The 23,985-nt window shown below is 35.6% G+C and overlaps 1 long non-coding RNA gene across 2 annotated transcripts in view; it reads right to left on the bottom strand.

The window, feature by feature from the left end:
* LOC113963347 overlaps nucleotides 1-23,985 on the bottom strand; it is a 31,997-nt gene that overhangs the window by 6,355 nt on the left and 1,657 nt on the right. The window contains exon 1 of one of the 2 annotated variants that reach the window (XR_003532767.1): nucleotides 15,313-15,507. The exons of the other annotated variant lie outside the window; for it this stretch is intronic. This is a non-coding gene — a long non-coding RNA (uncharacterized LOC113963347). Of the gene's footprint in view, nucleotides 1-15,312; nucleotides 15,508-23,985 lie in introns of those variants that run through there. 2 annotated transcript variants of the gene reach the window in all.

Raw genomic sequence — 23,985 nt, 5'->3', positions numbered from 1 at the left:
ATTTTATTTGGGAAAAAAAAATTTCAAAACTCTAAGGAAAAAAGTCTTTTAAGTGCCTAACATCACAAACCAGATCCAAGAAAGACCTTATGGGCCAGATTCAATATAAGATTTAGATCTAAAATGAAACTAAGAGAATTTAGGGATCATTTAAGGTTAGTCTAAATTAGGATTTAGAAGCCCAAACTTGACTACAGCCCAGATCATTATCTAGGTCATCTCTTTTCAGCACTGGTTAATCCTTACAATACCTAAATCTATAAAATGCCTTCCTGTTTGCTATTGCTAAAAGTGGCCACACTTGTTCAGCCCTGGCTACTGAAGATATATGCCCATTGCCCAGATAAATTCCAGGCTCAATCATAGGATACTCAGTCAGTGAGTTATCTACTTCTCCAGAAAAGTCTGAAAATATTGCTATGTCTTTTTTTCACATCTGCTTAATGCTCAGAACTGTTCTCCACAAAAGCTGGTGGCCTGTTACCAGCCCTGAGCCAGCATTGGCCATAAATATTACAGCAGCCACAGGAAAGGGCATGTTCCACCCACCTGCAGAGGTGGGACCTCCATGATGAAAGAGTTATGATATTAGAATAGATAGAAAGTTTATGAGAGGCTCTCTCCTAGTTTTTATGGTATTTAGCAGGAAAGATGTAAATATGATATTTTTTCAGGTCTTTATTCCCAAGACTATTGTCCTCATAACCAAATAGCAAAGGAAGTACATATCTATTCTGACATAGAGAAATAATATAATTTCTCTACTACTGAAGGACAGTCAGATAACCCTTTCTATGGTCACTTGACTTTTCTGGTTACAATGCCTTAGTTTCAAGAGCAAAAGCAAACATATATCAGCAGCTGTCCTCACCAAATTGCTAATTGTGTCTCAAGTGGTCAAAGAGCTTGGTGATTTAGGCCACCACAGTATGGAGGAGGCATCAATTGCTTCAAGATTTCAAAATCTGCTTACTAGACCATTGGTTTACCTGCCAGTCTACAGCTCAAAAGACAGGGAGCACAATTTATCACCACTTTTCAAAATCGTTCCCTTTGGTGTCTATTCCCTCAAGGTGAGTAGGCTCTCAAAATCAGCATCTCACTCTTTTAGCCTGAATTCTTTCATATCTGTACAAGAATTTAGTCATGGGAACTAGCTACTTACTCTTAGCTGAGTGACATATATCTGAGTTCATCATACCATTTTCATTCTGGGCTCAATTAACCTTGTCTCATGTAAAATGAAAAAAAAAAGGATGATAGCATGAGCAGAACAGAATTTTCTGTGAAGATTTGTTTTTCTTTTTTTTAAGATACATTGAAAGACTGAGGACATGGCTTCATAGATAGATGTAAAGATGCATATGGCAACCTATCCCAAATTTTAGCTGTCTGGCTATAAGCTGACTCCAGTTCCAAGGCTGGGTGGTACTTAACATGGCCATAAGACTAAGTTAACCTCAGGAGACTCCTGAGAAAACAAGAGTATTGGCAATTCTACAATTTTGAAAGGTTTGAGACTTTCAGACACCTCCTCAGCCTCAATGAATAGTTCTATTCAGCAGCAGGTGATTATCCTTAGGAGCAGGACCTATATACACTGTCTTAGAGAGCTAGTAGAGACACCCTACTGTGAGTGGTTTTTTGGCAAGCCTCACCAGAGACTTTGGCAGCCTCTCTTTCTCTAAAGTGCTACTGTGCTTTTGCATGGTTACATTCTTCATGCAAACAAATACCAATGCCAATCCTAAGAACATGAAGAACTGATAATAATTATTGTTTTCACTGCTGGATAGCAGAGAACAACTGCAACATCAAGAAATATCATGCTTTCTGAGCACTTTTTTAGAAAATGTATCTATTTCCTTAAGCTTAAGTAATAAAATCCAGCTATCTGTCAACATATTTGAATTGTGTTTTCATTATATGCATGTACATTTTGAAATGGATTACAATTTTTAATTAAGGCCCCATGTGGTTATCAGAATAATTAGCAGTTTCCAATAACTGTTTTATGTTAATGCTTATGAAATAATGTATTAGACAATTTTAGAACAAAATAAAATAAGATCTGGAATGTCTTAAAGATCACAGCATTTGAACCCAAACAAAATATTTTTTTAATTTTTTTATTCGATCCCATATTTGACAATGTTGTGTTAGTAGATATATATACATAGATATGTAGCTGGAAAATATTAACTTGCTCAGATTGAAAATACTTCTTTATAGTACTTCTAATGCTCACTTAACCTGGCCTCCTCTAGACTATTTTGTGAAGTTTTAATTCTGGGAAGAAAGAGAAAGAAATGCAAACAAAAAGAGACATAAAAGGACAAATGCATTTTACAAATTGAGTAGGAGCAACACACCGGGTTGGATGTGGCTTTGAGCAACTGGTCAACTGAAAGGTGTCCCTGCCCATAGCAGGGGAGTTGGAACCAGATTAACTTTAAGGTCCTTTCCAACCCAAACTATTCTATGATTCTCTGGTCATCTATACACCACTTTAGCAGTGAAAATTATTTCCAGGTTTTGTAGTAATGCTCTAGTGCTCTATCATTTGCATGAAACATAATACTCAGTCTGAAAAATCACTTATGGTAAGTATCTGCCTGACTTCAACTAGTGTTAACATCTGTTGGGGTGGGTTGGGCTGTAGGTCTTTGAAACATGTTCCCTTTGTGAACCTTGTTGGTCAAAACCAGAGAACAATAAGACCTGTTCACAAGAGGGAAAGTCCCCTATCTCTAAAAAAGATGAATGTTCTTTGCGAGATGACTCCAAAGGTTTCTCTGAGACACTGAAAATCTGTGCTGGCCTGAAGGCTTTGCTGTATTGAATAAACATAATTCATTCTGTCTTGTGAAGAATGCCTCAGTATGCAGGGAGAATGAAGCTTCTGCTAGGCAAGCTGAGGGTTCCCATCTCCTAGAGTTCCAGGTTGTGATAGAGGAACAGTTTAGACTGCAAAAAATATGTGCATTAATGACTAGCCAATATGTTAGCAGTAAATGACTCATCTCATGCATCACAGTAGCTCCTAACCTCTTGATATGGGTTAGATACTAGACAGACTAGAGACCTATTAGAGAGAAATGTTATTACAGAACTCTGAATTATTCCAGACGTACCAAGGCTGACAAGGCTGTGTAGGTGAAAGATGTCACTTTTACTAGATGTATCCTTATTACTGAAATTCAAACACTAGCTCTTTTTACTCCAAGTCTTTTGTTTACAAATGAAAAATGAGAGCTCTAATTTGATAATTAATTCTTATGCCAGGTATTATTGACTGTGTCTTTTTTTTGCTCATAGTTGGCATACAGGGGTTTTCTGGTCTAAGGTCTTCTTTAAGAGAGACGAGATATGCAAACGTGACATAAAACCTAACCACTTTTTTTTTTTCCTTTTTTGCTGGTTGTCTCCTACATGTAACAAGCATATATATGTTTATTTTTTATTACAATTTTAAATTATTTGAGCCAGCAGCTGGAAAGCAAAGGAGGATAGTGATAGTTTCTATTGGTGGTTCTCTTGTTATCCCTTTAGCTCCAGCACAAGGTCTGTGGTTTTCATTTGACTTCAAAGTTCTACTGATCAAATATTTATACTCTTAGTTCTCTTATCCTAATAGGGGAATTCTATTGGTATTTCCATTCTACTTCTTAAAAAAAAAAAATAGAAGACCAAAAAAAAGTTTTCACTCTCTCATTGACCGGATGTATGATCTTAAAACTTCCCATTTGTTAACACTTCTAATCACAATCTGTCCAAATACCTTTTCTCTCATACAGTGTAAATTAATTATGTCACCAAATTAAACTCAGTGTTGTTGTCTTTTAACTACTTTAAATTTGAATGTTGGTGTTTCTGTTTCAACACTATTTTAACACGTTTCTCTAAGTTTACAAGTTGATTTAATCTATTGTAAGTTATCAATTCCTTCTTACATAGTCTCACTTAGCAAGAATTCCTGTCTTTTTCATATTGGCAGGAGATTTGGAGGAGACACTATCTAATACTGGCAAAAAAACCCCAAACATAGAAGTAAAGGGATAGAAATGAACCACACCCAAAACATTTTGTCTGTCAAGTCTCCCAAGGCTCCAAGGCATCTGCTTCTCAGAAAAAGGAATCCTACAAAATGTCTTAGAATAGGAATGTTTTCAGCAGTTTTGAAGATACAAACGAAAATTTCAAACTTAGAGGTCCTTGTGTGGAGACATTATTATTTCTCTGTTTCTACTGTTTCTGTAAAAGTAATTTTAAGGTAATTTTACATACCTAAGCTTGTATTTGCCTTTTGAGGGAGTTGCTTCATGAAGGAGTATTGTTCCCTGATAGACTATTACAGCTAGTTCTTCTTTTTTTTCATTCCCATATGATTTAACTCCCAGTTTATTGCCCCCTAAGATAATGACACTGCACTATATACAACTGTTTTTCATTATTCTTCAACACTGTAGTCATCCATGTTATCCTTTTTTTCTCAGATCACGATCTTCCATTGAACTGGTGATCCCTCACAATGCTGTTTATGATGTTTATATCAACGTCACCAATAAATTTCCCATCAATAATGTTCCTGGATCTTAATATTTTTTCTTCTAACATAAAACCTTTTCTCTAAGGAATGAACCCTTGTTGTTTTGATTCACAGAAGTATTTTCACATGTTATCAGACAATGATCCAAATAGCAGTAGAGATTGTCTTGAGGAAAAACTCTCTTCAGCTGTGTAAACAGGTGACACCTTTGATATACCACTGCCTGGATGTTATTGAGATATCCTGTTTATTCAGTTGTACCTGACACAAATTTAGCAGCCTAAGAAATGAAGAAAATATAATTTTTTTTTTATTTTTAAATAAAAGATACAAAACCAGTAGCAGCCCATGAACAATACTTGAAAATTTAATGATTTTAAAATAGTTTGGTGTAAGACTTAGGGATTAGAAGGTATGTCTACCTTAGGAAGCAGCATAGTTCAATAGGGGTGAACCTGTGGAGTGAAACCATTAATTCAAGCATTCAGTCCTCTGCAGTACAAACATTTTAGATAGGGTACTTTAGAAAAGCTGCAGACTTTTCTTACACTGAAGTACAGGGGGTGTGCTACTATGGCACAATTCTTCACCTATCTTCCATGTAGAGCATATAAGGGATTAAAAGGTATCCTTCATCCCTGCAATAATTACAAAGACTGACAAAAATATAGTGTGAAAAATCTCCCTAAAGTGATTTACTGTGTACTGACTTTGACATGTAACAAGCAATATCAAAGTAAATCTACGTCTAAGAACTCTTTGTTTTTACCAAAGATATACCAGTTACACTCACAACTCTTATGACATCCTGAAAAAGAATTGTCTTTGGATTTGTGTTACCTGCTTATATAAGTTAGAAGAACTAACATATCTCACAGAGTCTTATATAAATTTGAATTTTGAATTTTTTTATTTGACATCTTTCGTATAATTAGTATCTGTTTAAATATCACTGTGCTATTGCCTGAGGTAAATGCAGTAGAAAATCGCTATGTTCAATAAATATTATTGTCTTACAGTTTCATTCCCTCTGTCAAACTGGGAACTTTTTTTAATTCTGCAGGGGAATTTTTATTTCATTTTCTTGTTAATTCCTAATGTGGATGAATAAATTGCTGGCTATCTACTTACAGATATAGAATATTTCCTGTGTCAGTTAGCCAAGCTTAAAATGGATCTGTGCATTTTTGTCATTGACACAGAAAGGTGGTGTTTTTTTTTCCCACTGCACAATAATGAAATGTAGAAAAAATACACATTAACTTTTTTTCAAAAATTTATTTAAATGATTGATAGTCAAATCAACTGCTGTTCATTCTAAGTCAGGTTTTCAAACTCAATACAGACTAACTTCAGGAGATAACTGAGCACATACTTTTTCTTCAAAAGAGCTTGAAGTGAATTCAAAAGGCGGGTGCCAAGCAAGAATTCTACATTTACATACAATAGCTGTGGAGGAATACAGCACAGTGCTTCTAGAACTCAATAGCAGGGGGAACTGGGCACTGGCTTCCCTACCCAATTTACATCTAACTGCCATTAGATAAAAAAGTTATGGTGATAGCAAGAGTGTGGACCAGAATGCAAATCTCACTCTTCTCCATTCAGTGCAGTACCTTATGAAATAGAAGAAACAGATTTTATTCCAAATCTCCGGCAATTGTAGCAATTGCTCTAAACACCAATCTAGTTGTGTGAAAGGTAGACTCCTAAGTGAGGTCCAGCCTCATTCGGGCAGCTAAGCATGGCTCAGAGTTAGCTTCTCCAATTGGAAGGCAAAGGTGTTTAGACATTTATTTTTATAATTTCAAGCTGTCTGATCTTGAAATCTCTCTGCTCAGTACTGCAACATCTATATATTCTGTTCTTATGTGTCTAATTCGGCAAAATTCACTTCCTGGGATATGACAAATAACATAAACTAGCATACAAACTTTCCTTTGGAGCTTATTCTTAGACTACAACTACTGCTTTAGGTATCTACGTCTGAAGGTTTTGTACCAGTGACATTTGCAAATCTCTGCTATCACTTAGGAGGTGACTAACATTTCCACTGATAATATCGCCCTTATAACTAAGCTATTGCCAGAGGCCATGCATATTAACACCAAAGTTCCCACAGCATTAAACTGGTAGGTGTCTAGATCATTAGATTAAAATTTAATAAAATAGACATTACTCAGTGTACTCCATAGCAAAGCCTGGAACACATTACGACTATTTTAGCTATACTGGAATATCTACAAGAACTTTGGCAGGACCACAAATCAGCCAAATCTTTGAGGTAGATGAGTCTAGATCTTTTCCCTAGAGTGACCTCTCTGAAGGAGACTGAAAATCCAGGCTTTATCAGTCTTTCAAATAGGATAGCTAATTTTTTGGACAGAAAAACTCCAAGTGACCAGGATGATACAAAAATATTCAGTTAAAAATTAAATTATAAACTAAACCATTTTTCCCCACCTCAGTTCCTCCATGATCTTAAAGGTACGTCTTTGCTTTACACTTTGTTTCAGCCAACCTGGCAGCTTCCCAGCTGAAGCAAATGGCACAGTCCTCTGTAGTTAGTAAGGACATCGCTTCTGTCATCCCTGAAGCCTCTAGCAATGTTTTCAGTTTTCCTGACCTGCAGGACACCAATTCATTGCTATACCTCTCACTGCCTCCTACTCCTCTCTCACGCTTGGCAATCCCCTGCACTTCCTATCTCTGTGCTTGCTCAGAATGCTCTCCAGAAAAGGATCAAATTCCCCTACAAGGAGAATCCACATGGCCCACTCATTTTGAAGGAACATAAACATAATTTTGAAAAGTCAATTAAGAGAAAGTAAGGAGAAAAACAAAAAGAAAATTCTCTGATGGAATTTACAGTTGTTAACCTTACTCTATGAAAGCAATCTTTACAGCAGACAAGTAAACATCTAGGTCATCCTATTTCTTCATGGCACTCTTACACACCATCTCCTTGTTCAGTGTGCTGGTAGTTTTGCATCCTAGGCCTATCACCCAAAACACCCTTAGATTGCAGAGCAAGGATAGGATCTAATACTGCAACGCTGCAGCAGTAGTCAAGGACTACAATATTCATTGGTAACAGTGCTGCTCTTTTAAGAAGAATGTTCAGAGCCCTAGAGTAGCTAAAGAAAAATTGACACCATGGCTACAGAAATTTTTTGAGACAGAAATTAAACAAAGCTCAATATTTAAGCCTGTATTCAAACCATGGGGTTTTGTTTGTTTATTTGTTTTCTTGGATTTTTTTCCAAGTTTAGTTCTGCCATGAGCAGCTACAGGATTGGTTTCATAAAGGGGTTTGAAACCATTGATTTCATATGGGCATTATTTGATCTGATAGGAGCAATAAAAAAAAAACATTCTATGCAGATATGTTTATCCATTGGTATTCATCTCTTAAAGCTTTCTGTACTCTGTGATAACATGACCTTTGTATTTTCTATTGACCACCAGACTTGTATGCAATATGATATTTTATTTAAATATTAATGTATTGAAGCATATAAGTCTACCATATGTTAACTTTTTGTTCCATTTCTATCTTAACGTATACTACAGGGTTTAGATTTGGAAAAAATTGGTGAAATATGTCCTTGAAAACTTGTAACTAGAACTTTATAAATATTACAAAAACAATAATTTTGCATCAGTATGGTGAACGAGTAGCAAAGTGCCTGAAGAATATAAATTGAACATTCTCCAGAAGAATCGGTAAAGGTTAAAATTCATCATTTTAACTGATAGGCTTTCTTTGGGAAATAACTGATGCAGTGAATACAAAATGCTATGATAATTTTGTGTTTCTCCTCAGTGTTTTTTTTCCCTTGAAAAACAATATCTCTTCAATAATAAAGCATACATTTTTCCATTCACTCTAAAGTTTACTACAGTGCTTGTCTTCATACAAAATTGATAGTTTTTATCACTTTAAATAGAAACTTTTTATCTGAATGGAGTGAATTCTTCTGTCCATTTCAGGAGAGGCTGCAATCCTATAGGAAATACACTGTGATTCAGATCATTTTAGGAAAAGATTTAACCTAGACGTGGTATGAAGACTGGTTGCTAAATACCACATTTACTATCACAGTTTCCATAGTGATTTTCAGACTGTAGCAGGCTGGAGGCTAAACTAGAAAAACAGACATAAATACAATTTATACTAGAAATAACAACAGTATTTGGGAGCACCTGTTTGTCCCAGGCTCTGCACCAATGCCAGCCACAGATAACTTTTCTTTTCAAAGTCTTGCTGTCTACTAAGTGAAGCAGAAGTGTACTGCCATCTTTCTATACTTAGGAAATTGAGTTACGGAGAAATTGAAAGACATTTCTTTTACAGTCATATAGGAATACTGTCACAGAAATGAACCCACGTCTGTTGAGTTTTAGTCCAGGTTATAAACCAGACTTCAGTTTTCCATCGAGTAAATTTCCTCCATTTAACTAGTATTCAAACTGCAGATTAACCTCCTGTGCTGATGGCTGGAAGCAGCTCACTTGCATGTAAATCAGGTATCAATTTGTGGAGATTAGCTAATTCCAAGTAATATTAATTCTTTCTATCATGTCAGTACTTTTGCCCACAAAAGACTCTCAGTGAAATGTGCTTTGTTAATTTGGGGTGCAAAACAGGCTTTTAATTGCTTTGCCAACTTAAAATTTACTAGTATGATGAGACTGTGACAAATACAGATACGTGTTCTCGAGCCCCATATGCAGAAGCTGCACTGTGACACTGCAGGTTAGGGATGGATTTGGCTTTCTTAATTCACCTTCAGAAAGGCAAATCTCTCTAAAAGTTCACCACAAAAGGCACAGTGACTCTGAGTGTGTGTTTGTGTGAAGTTCACCCCTAATCTTTACATGAGCTAAGAATTATTCCTGCTCCTTTTATAACTTTCTCTTTTTTTTCCCTTCTCTTTCTGCAGGCTGTTCAGATAAGGATTTTCATTGTCATTGTTCCCACTCTACTCTGAATAAGTGGAGTGTATGAAAAAGCCAAAATCACAAAAGAATAACTCGCAAATACTGATGCCACCATTGGACTTGAATTTAAAGTTATCTCACAAGGACACTGTTAACATTTATCCTCTTCTCTGTAGGCCAAAAAATTAAAATATTACTCCAAGTCTCAGATCAGTTTCTGCTACAGCATTTCATTTTGATTGATGTCCACTATTAATATCAGTGATGCTAGTTAGCTTTAAGACACCTCAAAGGGTAGTCAGCCAGTTAAAACTCCAAATGAACCTCGGGCCAGCTGTTTAGCCCCTTGAAAGTTTTGCTGAGCATTGACAGAAGACCTTATCAATCATTACAATTAAGTGCTTTCAGACTGTCCCTTCTAAAGGGAGTCAGCTGAAGTATCATCTGCTATTTTGCTTCTAAAACTCACTGCTCTCCTTCTTTAAGCCAGCCGTTTCACTTTTGAAATTACTTTTCTTTTTCAGGAGAGTGATAGGCTGATGAAGAAAACTTTTGTTTTAATAATCAGCAGTTTCTATGATGTGACATAATTTTTGCAGTGCTCAGGGCCTTTTACAAATCAAAAGGAATCCAACTAAAACAGTAATTAATGTCAAATGACTAGTCACATACGGCCCTATTTAATTAAAAAGTTCTAATCTTTGATTAAAACTCCTCACACGTTCTTGTGACTGCAAACTGTTGTCTAAAAAGGGTAAGTAATTGGGTACATAATCTATTGTGTCTTCTAACTGACACCTGCTAATTGTCTCAGCAGCAAATGGCAACAATTTAATTTAGAAAGTCAAAAAGTGTATCTTACATATTCAACAGATTTTTTTCTTGCGTTATATTCCTTTACTACCTTAGGAAGACCTTTTCCTGAGTTTATACCTCTGAGAATGTTCTGCTCTCTAACAATATGCTCTCCTAAAGTAAACACAAAATACATGATTTACTGGACCATTCTTTTAATGTGCAGTTAATATTTTAAATGTTATTCATCTATAATTTAGTTTTCTTTTTAAATATTGCCTTATCTGCACAGCAGACGTTGCAAACAGGTTTTTATACTCATAGCTTACAGGGAGAAAACCAGGAGGAATAAGCCACAGAAATTACCTCAACAAGAATTCTGATTAATTCAGAATTTCAGCTGGTGAAAAACTGGCATCTATAGCCACCTTCAGTGCTATAGTGAAGGACCTTCCCCCTCTTCTTCATACACCTGGGATCTTAGCTTCAGCACCAGCAGCACAAAGAACACTGTCAAGACAGTAGTGCCTCAGAGGAAAGAATATTCTTTACCATCTTCCATTCTTTTACCTTTTTTTTTAACTCATCAGTGCAGAATCTAACTGTGATTTAGCAAAAATTATGGTCATTATTATGTCTGTGTTTACTGCTGAGTTGCTCTTTCTTTCTAGGCTTATGGTTAATCTGCTAGCTAATTTTTTCTGTCTTCTACGGCATGATCATTTGTTGTCTGCAGTTTTTCTGAATTAGAATTGTGGCACTCCAAACACATTGGTACTTCCAAATGAAATTCCAACAAGTATTTTGTCTGCTTTATGTCTTATTTTACCAATATTTTAAAAAGTCCTTTGGCATGTTGAATGAAGCATTCTCAGGGAAGAATACATGCTTTTGACAGCACATGTTTCAAAGCCAAGCCAACTGTTAGGTGAAGTGTGTCTGCAAATTTTTGGTTCTAATGGCTTCAGATACAGCTGAGCTCTCACACCTCCAGTCAAAACTACCTACTTGGGCACAGTCATTTTCAACTTTCTTGCAAACCCAAACACATCTGGACCCACCCCAGTATCAGGAACTGGTATGCTGCCACTATAAAAGGACCAAGTGGTGGTTGTGAAGGTGTCCATGTGGAGTACCTGATAGCATCTTCTAACAGAGCTCTACAGAGAATTCTAAGTCCACTGAACAGTATCTATCCTTTTTCATCTATAAATTTGCAAAGAAACGAAAGAACTGCTTTCACTGCTTTACAGACAGAGAAACTGTTGTCTAGCAAATAGAAATAACCTGTCCATGATCATGGGGCTATATAATGATAAGAGTTAGCAAAATAGACTTCTGTCACCTGATTTCCATTAAGCTGCTCTACAGTCAAAATATAAAAATAGCTTTCTATCAATACATGTGAATATATGGAGACAGATAATGATATAGATGATATAGAAAGCTTTGTGATTTTTACTACAGTAAGTTGCCTCCAGCATGCCAATAGAATAGTAAATAAACACAGCAGGAGCCTTGATTATATTTTTTTTACATAATAGCAAATTTCAAACACCTGAATTTGGGGTCCTTAGCCAAATCATATCTTTTCTCTATCTAGAGCATCTTCAGCTATTCATCTTCTTTTCCTCTCTGCTTCATGCCTTCATTATCTCTCATCTGCTGTGACCTCTTAGCCACTGTAACCTTCTCTCTAATCTCCCTTCTCCAGTCCACTCCAAACACTGCAGCCAAGGTTATCTTGTTCCCCACTACATTCATGTCAAGTCCTTTCTCAATCCCTCAGGTGGTTTTCCGTCTCACTACACTACAAGGTCAAATTTCTCCTCTGCAATTTCAAGGCTTTGCAAGCGTTTGTCTTAGTCTATCCCTGGACTGAGTCCTTACTCTTTTCTGGCTCTGATATTGGCCTGCCTACTGTGTGTATCCATATCTCATGCATGACTTCCTATTTCTATTCCCAAAACTGTTTACAGTGGCTAAAATATCCTCTCTATTCTAACCTGCCAACCAACTTCACTTTTCTCTTTCATGTCTCTGAGCATTCTTTGTACATTTTTTTATGAGTGTTTTGCAGCAAGAGTCTTCTTTCTGAAAATACAAGGTATTTTTGAAGTTGCAGGTATAACAATGACATTGAAGAAATAATAATTATGAAATTTACTTCATCATCTTGCATCACACTGTAAATAAACATACAAATTAGCATTTAAATATATTCATACTATGTAAACAACAGAAATGTTTCCAGTTCTCTTCTCCTCCAGATTTATGGTCAAGCAAAGGAAAGGAATAGTGTTTACTAAGTGTGACTCAGATATACTTGAAAAATTTGGTTCCTTCACCAGATTGCCTTTCCTTTGAAGGCTGATACATATTTAAACCACAGCCTGGACTTTATCATGGAGTAAAGTATACTTCTGATTCTCATTAAGACATGACCCATGAGAGAATGATACTAGCTCTGTGACTTTCTCAAAAAAGTCTTGAGCCATAGTTAATTTTGAAATAAATATGCTGCGTGTCCAGAAAACAGCTCCTACTGAAAAATGTTGGGCAAAATTTTATGGCAGCAGTTTGACCTCTTTTCTCCTCCCCCTCCAAAAAAAAAAAAAAAGGAAATGAAAAAAAAGCCGCAGACACACAGAAACAACAGAACCTTTCATTCATAGGAGTTTCCTCAGGCAAGGGGCATTTCAACTTGTTTATCACACAAATCTTTCCCATAATTCAGCTACAAGATGCTATAATCTATTGCCAGTTAATGTTTGCAAATCTTTAGTGCTGATGGTATTATAGTGCCAGAAACATCTAAGGTCAGCTGCTATCAGTTTTATTGTTAGAAGCAGTGGGAAATGGAAGCAAAAACTTGCAGTAGCAAATCAGTAACTCTTTCTGAAGCAAATGTGGTGTGATACATTTCTTTTAGCTTAGTTATGAAATGAACTAACAAAACAGATAATGTAACAAAAAAGCCTGGCCACACAAGCTTTGCATCTTGATATGTAATTAATTTGATTAATTAGCACTACGCTTCTTAAACTGTATCATGTACATAAATGAGAAAAAAAATCCACTAAAATTTCTGTCTGATGCTACTGTGAGAAAACAATCCCCTTCCTCAATTTATCAAAATAATTGAAACAGCAAAAGAGATAAAAATGTGTCATCATAAAGTGATATAGAAATTAATCTGCCTGAGAGCTCAACATGCTACACTGATCACTAGCTGCTTAAACTTCAAATATGCTTTCACATTATTTGTGACACATACTCCACACATCTGGAAAGTCATGCCAACCGTTCACCTATCTGCTCTAACAATGCTGATAGAAGTTTGCTTATTACTCTTTCTTTGAAATACACATACAATGCTAGAAATACTGACATCTAAAATTAAATAATCTTGTTAAATTCAACCACATCTGCTAATGTCAGGTGTAATTGCTCTGGTCGTAGTAAAAATGTACCAGAGACTCTACTCCCACTTTGTGGTGCTAGTGAGTCAGTGTTGATAATGACTTAATCTAAATGTTTTGATTGTAAGTATTGCATTTGAAAAAAAAAATTAAAAATTCAAATTTCACTGGAACAGACTACCTTTTCTTTTTCAGCATGTCTTTGAATCAAATTAGAGCAGAATTTCAGTGTGGCAGCCAAGTACATTTACATATTTAATTTTAAATAATTTGCATTATCTTTTAGTGGGATAGTTTTACTATGGCTGGAATGGTAGCAATCTTCCAAATTATTGACTCCAAACTAAATCATTATTTTGCTCACCTATACTAAGGTTAAAAAATACCCTATTTTCACTATCACAGTGTGTACTTTTTCTGCCATGATAATGAATGGCAAAATTCTCTCTAATTTCAGAGGGATGAAGATGATTCTCCACGTTTAAAACGGGTTGTCTCCCAGCCTTTCATTTGTAATGAATTGAACACATTAATTCAATGCAAATTATGCAAAGTTGTTTATTTGACTGCAAATAAACAACATATAATTGGAATTAAATACTCATTTTGCTTTTGAAAAATGTTTTGTATGGACAGAAGAAATTATGTAAAGAGATTCCAATATTTTCACTTGAAAGATGGAAGGAAGGAAGGAAGGAAGAAAAGAAGGAAGATATCTTTAAGATATGACAATAGTCGTCATTGGTGTTTAGCTCATGGGTCTCAGTTTCCTTGTTCTGGAACACAGCATCTTTTCTTTTAACATTACAGTTTTCTCCCTGTGAGATTTTCAGTGCTGTGACATTTACAAGGGATGACAAAACCTCAATACTTGTTTATTCTGCAGGTCAATATTCCAAATAATTGTCCTGATACATTAGAAATGTTACTTACATTACTGTTCATATTGACACCAGCTATGTAACCCACAGAAGGAAAAAAGAACGTCTTCATCATATCTTTATTTTTTTCCTAATTAATTGCATCACTATGCCTAATATCAGAAAAGACCTGTTAAACCCAATAAGAATTTTTTTTCTATTCAGAAAAGTAAGTGCTAGGCCAAGTACTATAGCCAACTATGGATTTATTTAATAATTTTAAATTCATGCTGGTTATACACAACAGGAAGTCCCCCAAAGCATTAGCATTTGCCTAACTCCATTTATTAATCATCTTTGTTCCCTTTATGTGATCAGGTGTGAACATTAATTATTGTCATTTTTTTTGGTCCACTGACTGGAAGGAGGACATGTATTAGAATCTAACAGAGAGCATCTAGAGCTTAAACTCTAAATGAGCATACTGAAAAAGAATAATGTCTCCAAACAGAATAAAGAGATTAAATATTAATCTGCAAATTTACTTAGTTTCTTAGTAGAGGCCATACACTTTGTGAATGTGGGCATTTGGTGATGTATTGCTTAGGTCTGCCAGCTGTAATTTTGTATTATACCTTATTTCAAACTCTTTGAGCTAGACAGCTTAGACAACAATCTGATCTATCTGAGGTCTTTCAAAATCCTCCTGTGATTTTTAACCATTTTTCTTTCATGCACTTACTGTATGATAAGTTGTTTTTCAGAGGTTTGGGCCCAATTCCCAGGGTACCATAGCCAGTTCTTAGAGAGAGTTGCTGTTTACTACAAGACAATAAACAATGGTCCCTGTTTGTGAATGCTTTCCCATAAAGTCTGTAAACCAAAGAGCTGGCTACATGAAACTGAAGAATAGTCTCAAGACAAATTTAGAATTCTCCTCACACACATTGGTTAAAAAACCCCAACCAACAAAAAAAAAACAACAAAACCAAACCAAACCAAATCAAACCAAAAAATAAAACAAACGAACAAAAAAACTGAAAGAAGCTGTGATTCAAAGTTCATTAATTCATTAAATGTGTTTATAAATTCAATTTCTTGGCGACTTCTGTGATTTTTGTGTCACACGGGCCAAAGGATAACAGAATGATCATGGAGGGGAAGGCTTAAATCTGCTTTGCTGAGCATTTAGTAGGAAAATGCAACAAGCAGCTAAAGTTCTGCAAGAGAATCGGGATTACAGTCATAATACCATAGAGAAAATTTACTTCTGCTGAAGAAATGAATGCTATACTAACATGACTACAGCCTTTAAAGATCAGAGACAATGATCAGGAACGCCACATTTTCTTAGAGAAGAAAATAGCAAAGCAATTTAAAATGCACTTCTTCAGCAGTTTTCTGTATGATTATGTCTCGTAATAAGAGCTCAATAGTGTCTGAATTCAGACATTTTTGTGACCTAATATATTTCATACAGCTTGGGTCCCTGACACCACATATTAGCAGTGATTTTATCTTTCTTTTGGTTATATATGGTCTTCTTCAATACACAGGTGTTTGACAGTCATCACTGTAGGATGAGAACATCTAATATTAGTGTACCAAGTGGTACAAATTAATCTATTTTAGTTTTGTTCTGCCACCCTTGCTTCAAAGTGTGTATGACCTGTTTCATCTTAATAAATTAAAGATACCTACATATAAATTTTGATATGTATTTCCATTAAAGCAAGTGAAGTAAAGAGAAAAGCCTTGCACCTGAAGCAGAAACTTGCTGCAGTGTAAAACGGTCATTGTTTCTTGTGGGATTTCATTCCACTGTATTGGGTCTGTCCACTGAAGCTGCCAGGTCCCTCTCCAGATAAACTATATTTATGGCAGACTTCACTACTGGGACAAAATTATCAACCCGTCTTCATGAAGAACTTGGTCTTTTTGATACCCTGAATCATTAAGCACCTTCAGATAAGGGTGAGATGTTGAACTTGACTGATGCACCCCGAGACAGACTTCGTGCTCTCACACATCAGGAGCAGCCAGCATTATGGAGGAATTGCACTGCAGCACCTTGTCAGCTACTTTCCCACACGGTGAGTGTGTATGGCCTTGCCCATAGAGAAATGAGGATATAAGTGATGCTGGATCATCATTCACCATAACCAAAGGGCATGTACTTGTGCCTCAGAGATGTTTACATACTCTTAATTTGTCATTTAAACTAAGTTTTTCATTAAAAAACCAAATTTTACTTCTTCAGTAAGACCTTAAAGAGCAATCCTTCAAAAAGCATTTCATTTAGGTTTGATAGGAGTTAGTACATATTAAATAGGAACTAGCTATTAAGACATACAGAAGCAGAAAGAGAATTAAAAGACCAATTATATATTCCCTACATCTAAATAAATGTATTTACAATAACTATGCTACTTTAGCAATGCAACTGATTCATTAGATCTAAATTGAATTCCTGTAGTATAAAACAAAACTTAAAATATTACCCATTTTAATATAGTACACTCTCATTTACACACTACAGTGGACACATTTAGTGGAATAGGCAAATAGCAGAAGTTAGCCATTTAAATATTTAATGCCTCTGCACATTAAATAAAACTGTCTGCAACATATATTTTGTCATGATTTATTTGCAATTCAGATGTTATCTCTAGATGTATATAAAACTGTTAAGTCTGCTAACAATTTTAGAAATTATAATAAAACAGAAAATTGTAGCAATTCATTTATGTAATTTACTGACACTATGAATTCCTCAGGGCAGCAGCCATAAATACACTTTCTTGCATAAAACTGGAACTTATTTCGGTACCTAACAGATCAAAGTCAATGATAGAAACACTAACTAGGATTTATATTTGCATGGATTTTTGTTTGGTTTGTTTTTTCTCCTACGTTTTCTATTTTTAAATACATTATGGAACAATATGTGCCCTTCAAAAAAATTTTTCAGAGTAAAAAGTGATTTTATGTACTTATCATTAAGATGCCTTAAAGGACCTAATTTCCAGGAAATGGACGCTTTGCAATTTTAAGAAGTCAAGCCTTCTCAAAATCTTTCATAAAAACAGATAACTTCACTAAGCATTTTTAGTGGTCTCAGGGATACAGTATTTCATATTTTAATGTTAGGATTTGGTTTTGGTTTTGCAGCAGGTTACAGGATTCTTTTAAATGTTAATTTTGCACCTTAGTTATTACATTTTGTTCTGGCTTTTTTATAGCACTGGATACTGACTAATCACTTATGACAAGACTGTAAGACAACAATTTGCCTGCAGAAAGTGGGATGTATAGCAGCAAACAGAGAAGGGAATTATGACTTTTAGAAACATTATTTCCTCTCTTGCTTGCCCCTGGCTCTAAGGGGAGCACAAAACCCTACTGCTCTGTGCTGACAGCCAACTGTCAGGTTAGCTTAACTCAGATGGCCAATGTGTTGAGGGGATGAAGCCAAAGCCCTGCATGGCCCTGAGCATCGGCTGCCAATGCCCCATCAGGACAGGGACCAGTGGCTCCTCACGGGCTGCTGTCATCACTTCATCTTTTGCTGTGACCTGCAGTAACACTAGCCCATGCCAGGAAGCAAGCCCTCAAGTCTCCCTTATTTTCCCGCTTGGTGGGGATAAGAGCATTTGACAATCCTATTTGGTGATTATGCCACTGAAACCAGTATTGAGCCCTCAATCTGGTAGTCAAACAATGCAAAACAATCAAACTGCTACTCCGTTACTGAGCTGTAGCTATACTGGACACATGGGCCAAAGAACCTCTTTTGTAATTCCTGTGAGCAAATTCACCAGAGGTGGGACTCTCCCTGAATTCTCATTTGCCATAAGGAGATGAAAGGGAGCTTGGTACAAATAAATGGCTTGTGTTGCACCGACAGACATGTCAAACTTCGAAAACCTCATGCTCTAGACAACCTTGCCTTCCTGCTAATTGCTACGTTTTTCTTTAAAAAGTGAAGATTCTAACCTTTTACTTGACAGATATGCGGGCAAAATGCCACACAATATTTTGAAAGCTTATCTATAGTCTGCTGTTTACAAGTCTTATTTATGTTAGAACTCACATAGGAGTATACAAATGAAAAGGGTTAGCAGGAACAAAACTAGATGGTTGGTTTCAAATAGATGAGTAAGCTATCAAAGAAAGGTTTTCACCTACAGAAACTCTAAAGACATTGCTCCCTTTTAAAAGGCAACCATACAAATGTAACACTTGACAGATTTTTATTATCATCATTTATTCTTTGTTGTGTCTCTAAACTTTTGGGATGGGGAGCAGAGACAGTTTCATTACCTGTTTTGGGTTTGGTGCTTGAGTTTTTTTGTTTTGTTTTCTTTTCTTTTCTTTCTAATCTTCTGAAATTGCAGCTAGGAGAGAGTAAATGGGATTCTATTTCTCTGAGAGATTTAGCAACAGAATTGTTTACAGTGTTGCAATCAGTCATGTTTAAAGTAGAGCTACTAACTGCATAACTAAATAAGGGAATACTTTGGAAACAAAAGGGTTGCATAACAGGTAAATTTAGCTTGTAGAATCTTTAGTATGCAATGTATAAGAAATTTCATACACCCTTGGGAGAGTCTGTAGTTTTGTCAGTGGGTGCAAAATGCAACTTAGAAAAACTAAAATGAGAAAAATATGGAAATAACTAACTACCAGAAATCTGGCTTAATTCCTTTGCTGTTGTTGTTGTTATTATTGGTTTTGTTGACAGTATGAATTTTATCTCCTGCAAATTTATACACACAGATTACTTGGCACTTATAATTCAGGCTTATTCTCTTCAAGAAACTGAACTTTGATTTCTAACTGCACTCTGAAATCAAAACTTTCAAGAAAATATCTTCATCCCATCTGGGAAGAAATTGTAAGAATGATGGCAGAGGTAAATTTCTGTGGCTCGGGACTATGTAGTACTTCAGATGTAAATTATTTCAGAGTTTTCCTGAAACCTTTTTTTTTCTACCAATACTTGAAGGTGGCAGCATCAGCTCTGAAGACACTGGTCTTCCTTCACAAGAAAATTGCTGGACGGGTTTTTGAGCAAGCTGGTCTAGTAGAAGGTGTCGCTGCCCATGGCAGAGGGTTGGAAGCAGATGACTTTTAGGGTCCTTTCTAGCCCAAATAATTCTGTGATTTTGGTTTCTCCAATTCTGTCCTTTATCAGTACTCTATCAGTACTTCTATCTGCACAATGTCAGTCACTTAGCCAGATCTTTGAGCTGGATCTGCTTCTACTTTATCCTTAAAGCAAGCACTGTTAGCACTTCCAGGGAAGTTTTAAACCCTGAAGATAAAATTTTACCCCCAAAAGACTTCATAAAGTGTCCAAAGTGAGAGAGAATAGAAAAGGTGTAGCTGAACATCCACTGGCTCCTGCTGATGTGAGACAGCAGGTCTGCTTTTCCATGTATGGTCCCTGTCCAGCAGCTCTGAGGGTTTCCAAATTATATACAGTACCCTCCCCAAGCCCAAGAGAACATTTTCTTTCCTTCCCCTCTAAGACTCAAATAGTAGTTCTGTTCCCTTCCTTTATTAGCACTTATTGGAGTTTGTTCTCACTCTTGATTTTGTTTTGATTGATTTTCTTTCCCCTTCCTCCTTATCCTTTTTTTATCCTGCATTTCCATAAGTTTCTTCACTTGAGCATTCTCAGGGAAGGCATAATCTCCTCCTTTCCATAGCGCAGCCTAAACCAAAGGGGAACAAGACAACAAACATCTGTCCTATCCTGCCACATAATCTTTAAAGGACATAGGAGATATTAACCTACGATAACTGCAGACAAACTAAATCCCATCTACTAAACCAAGTATTTAATAACATTTAATTATGTTTATAAATTTCTAAAAAAAAATTCCAATCATTATATTAATGATGGGTGTACGTGTTCTAATCTCTAACAAACTTGTCCCAAATAACTCACAAAACAGATTTTCATCAGTAAAGTACTTCATTATTCAGTGAAGCAAAACATATTGTTGATCTCTATAGCGTTTAATGAAATTTACCATGAAAACAAAAATTGCCAGGTTTAAGAAAAATCCATACAATATTTGCTTCAGAAAAGTTTCCAAATGCTTCAGAGAATATCCTTTAGTTGACAATGCAAATATTTCCTATTCTATGTTACAAAAATCTAGTGTCTATATTTACACAATGTATGCATATCTCATTGGTACAAGCAGCGCGCGCATTACGTTACCATGCCAAGTCGTATAATATGATCATATTACTGTGCCAAATCATAACCCCGGAACTGGCATCATGTTATAATAAAATGGCTTAAATAGTTTAGTTTTTAATGTTTTAGTTTTTTAAAGGAGGCTATGCAGGTAAAAAACAGCCCCCTTGACCATTATCTGAGTGTGTCTGTCTCTCCATTATTTTGCCCAGCAACTCTGTGACCTAATGGACAATTTCAATCAAATTTGTGAGTGGAATAAACATTTCAAAGGTGGTTGTAGTTTAAATTTCATTTCAGTGGGTGGGTGTGTATGGGCGATAAACTGATACCCTGAGAGAAGGAGAAGTAGCTGTTCTACCTTTCCAGGCAGCTGCTGCCTGGCCCAGCAGCATGTCCCTCTCAGCCAGCCACTCATATCTGCAGGGTAACCATCAGACACAGGAGGAATCTGGTAGTAGTGGCAGAGGAAAATTAAAAGACACACCTGTAGAAAACTGGTTTTCAATGTTTCAATTGCTCTTAAAGAAATTGCTTTTTTAAAAAAAGTCATTAAGAAGACTTCTACTTAGTCTGTTTGCATCATGCTGGGCTTGATCTCAGTGTGTCCTGTTTTCATTGTAATAAAAAAAGCAAAAAATGTTTCTAGATTTTATGATAAAGTCATCAAATAATGTGGCTGAAAAGAGGAATGAGAATACAAGTCCTAAACCTTACCTGTGGCCCTAAAGTCACCCTTCCTGTAATCCTTATGAATCATTGTGTGTGTTTGTTTGTTTGCATTTCCAAAATGACACAGGTACAACTGTAAACATCCCCAGCTAGACAGAAGCTGTAGGTATTAACTCTTTTAGTGACAATCTCAGGCTTAGTTCCCACTTACTAGTTCTCTTTGCCTGAAGCCTTTTAAACAGCCCTGTGCCCTGCTTTGGTGTCCTTTTCCTACTCCTCTCTCTTCTTGGCCCCTGTCCTCCCATTAGTACACTTAACATCATTTGCAGACACTTACCCTCTCTTGCCGTTACCTACTGCACTATTATTTTATATTCCCTTTTTCAGCAACTGTCTCTTCTACGTCTTGCTGGTGTGAACTTACAATTAAATTGACATAAAACTGCTCACATACAGAGTGACAAAAGTAATTTCACCTGTTGTTCTATTACTACTTTGAAACAATATTATAAAGAGAAGAAATGTCCTTTTAACCTATGTAAGTTGTACTACTTTGCTATTATGGAACCAAATTCATGAATCAAATCAGTGGAAAGGCTCCTATTGATTTCATTGAGCTTCTGGACAGTACTTCTCTCACATTTCTTTAGATGCCATATAATTTCTATTTTTAATTGTCATTTTAACAAATTTTATACTACTGCTACTAAAAGTAAAGCTTGCTACACAATAATTCCTTGAAAACCTTTTTAGTCTTTTTAAAAGAGAAACGATTTTGTATGTTTTAATCCTCAGACATAGTAACTGATCTTAATGACTGCATATTTTTAACAGTTCATTTACCTTGTTTTCAGATTCTGTAAGAATGCTTGATGACTACCATTTAGTTAGATGCTTTTTGCTCTTTAAGAATCTCACCACTGACACCCCAGTACACACCCACATCTCAGCTTTGTTACTAAGAAAAAGTTGACCTGAGGAAATGAGTTTGTTTCATTTATTATGAGTACCTAGAGTATAGAAATATAATTTCTCTGCATTTTTTTTCTTTTATAGCTGGTCAACCAATAGGCCCAACAGTTTTGTAAGGCTTCTTCATACTGGTAAAGCATATGTTTATTTATTAGCAGATAATTCATTCTCTTATATATATGGATTCCTTGTTCCTCATATTTGCTCCTTGGACTTTCTAATTTTACTTCTTTCTATTGTTTTCAAGGTGATTGGATTTGAGTTTTCCCAATCATACATTTTAGGCTCAAATAATCTAAATACTGAACCTTGACATTTAACTATATTGATCTGTTCCTTGTCTCCCTCTTTTCTTTTAGTTGTTTAGGGATATTTGTTCTGAGACTTCTGTGCTATGCTTAAGCACCCTCCACACTAAGACTAAAGATTTTCATTTCAACACTTCTGACTGAGGGTGTTTCCTATTTATTTCCATTTTTGGGGGGTGTTTTTGAATGTAGAAAGGTTTACCTGTCTGTCCTTGCTGAGAATAGAATAATAAAGAACTGGATTTTACCATGAACACTTGCCCAAAAAAGACTCAATACTGTTCTATTATGTTTGCAATAAAACAGCATTTAAAAAAAAATTTAATTTGGAGATGTGTCCTGTTATTTTCTGTTATTTTGGTTGAGGTCAAACTATAGCTTCCAATAAACAAACATTTAGAGTATTAAAAAGAATATTCCAAATCATAATTTAACTGCTCCATATATAATTAATTGCTAGGGCTGTTATATTGGACTTTGCTTCACTGTTGAACTTCTATACAGAGTATTTAATGTATTTTTCTTGATTGTCAGATAGTGTAAGTCTTCTGTGTATTTCTGTTATTAAAGATTTGCATTTTGTCTATGTATTAGTCTCTCCACAGTCCAGCTTTCACACCAAGCTGTTAATAAACACTTTTAATTTTGTTTTTATTTTGTTTCACTTTTTCAGCAATAAATATACACTATATATTCAATATATAGTGACATGGCACAGCACTGGCATGCATTTGCATTACCTTCATACATTTCATTTTTGACTGATGGAGGTATATAAAATTATGATGCCAGTCTAAGCTACCAACTACGTAGTGCTACAAATTTGACAGAAAAAGTATTTTAGATATATTGTAAAATCATCGTATAAATAAAATATTCATTACTTGCACAGGTGGATTAAAATCAATAAATGCCATTTTGTTGTTACAAACTGTCTGATGTAACAACCATCAGCCTGACAGAGGCATATATTCATATGCAGGCACATTTTTTATGTGGCTTTTTCCAGTAAGGCACCTAAGTCTCTACTGGGTTTAAGAGCTACAATTTTTAAAGATGCCAAGATGATATGATTTCCAAGAAATCATTAGAAATAGCTAATAAACAGCCATACGTAAAAATGAGCACTAAAATGCTGTTCTGCTGAAGTTAACAGCAAAAACCACAGTGACTTGTAGAGCAAAGCATAGGAGTTTCATTTATCATCATCACCTGGCAGTCAGTCATAGGTTTGAAGATCCATTGCTAG

This window comes from Neopelma chrysocephalum, unplaced genomic scaffold, assembly GCF_003984885.1.
Source record: "Neopelma chrysocephalum unplaced genomic scaffold, ASM398488v2 Primary Assembly neopelma1_25, whole genome shotgun sequence".
In the NCBI taxonomy this organism is placed as follows: domain Eukaryota; kingdom Metazoa; phylum Chordata; class Aves; order Passeriformes; family Pipridae; genus Neopelma; species Neopelma chrysocephalum.
This window is presented reverse-complemented; position numbering and strand designations above follow the sequence as displayed.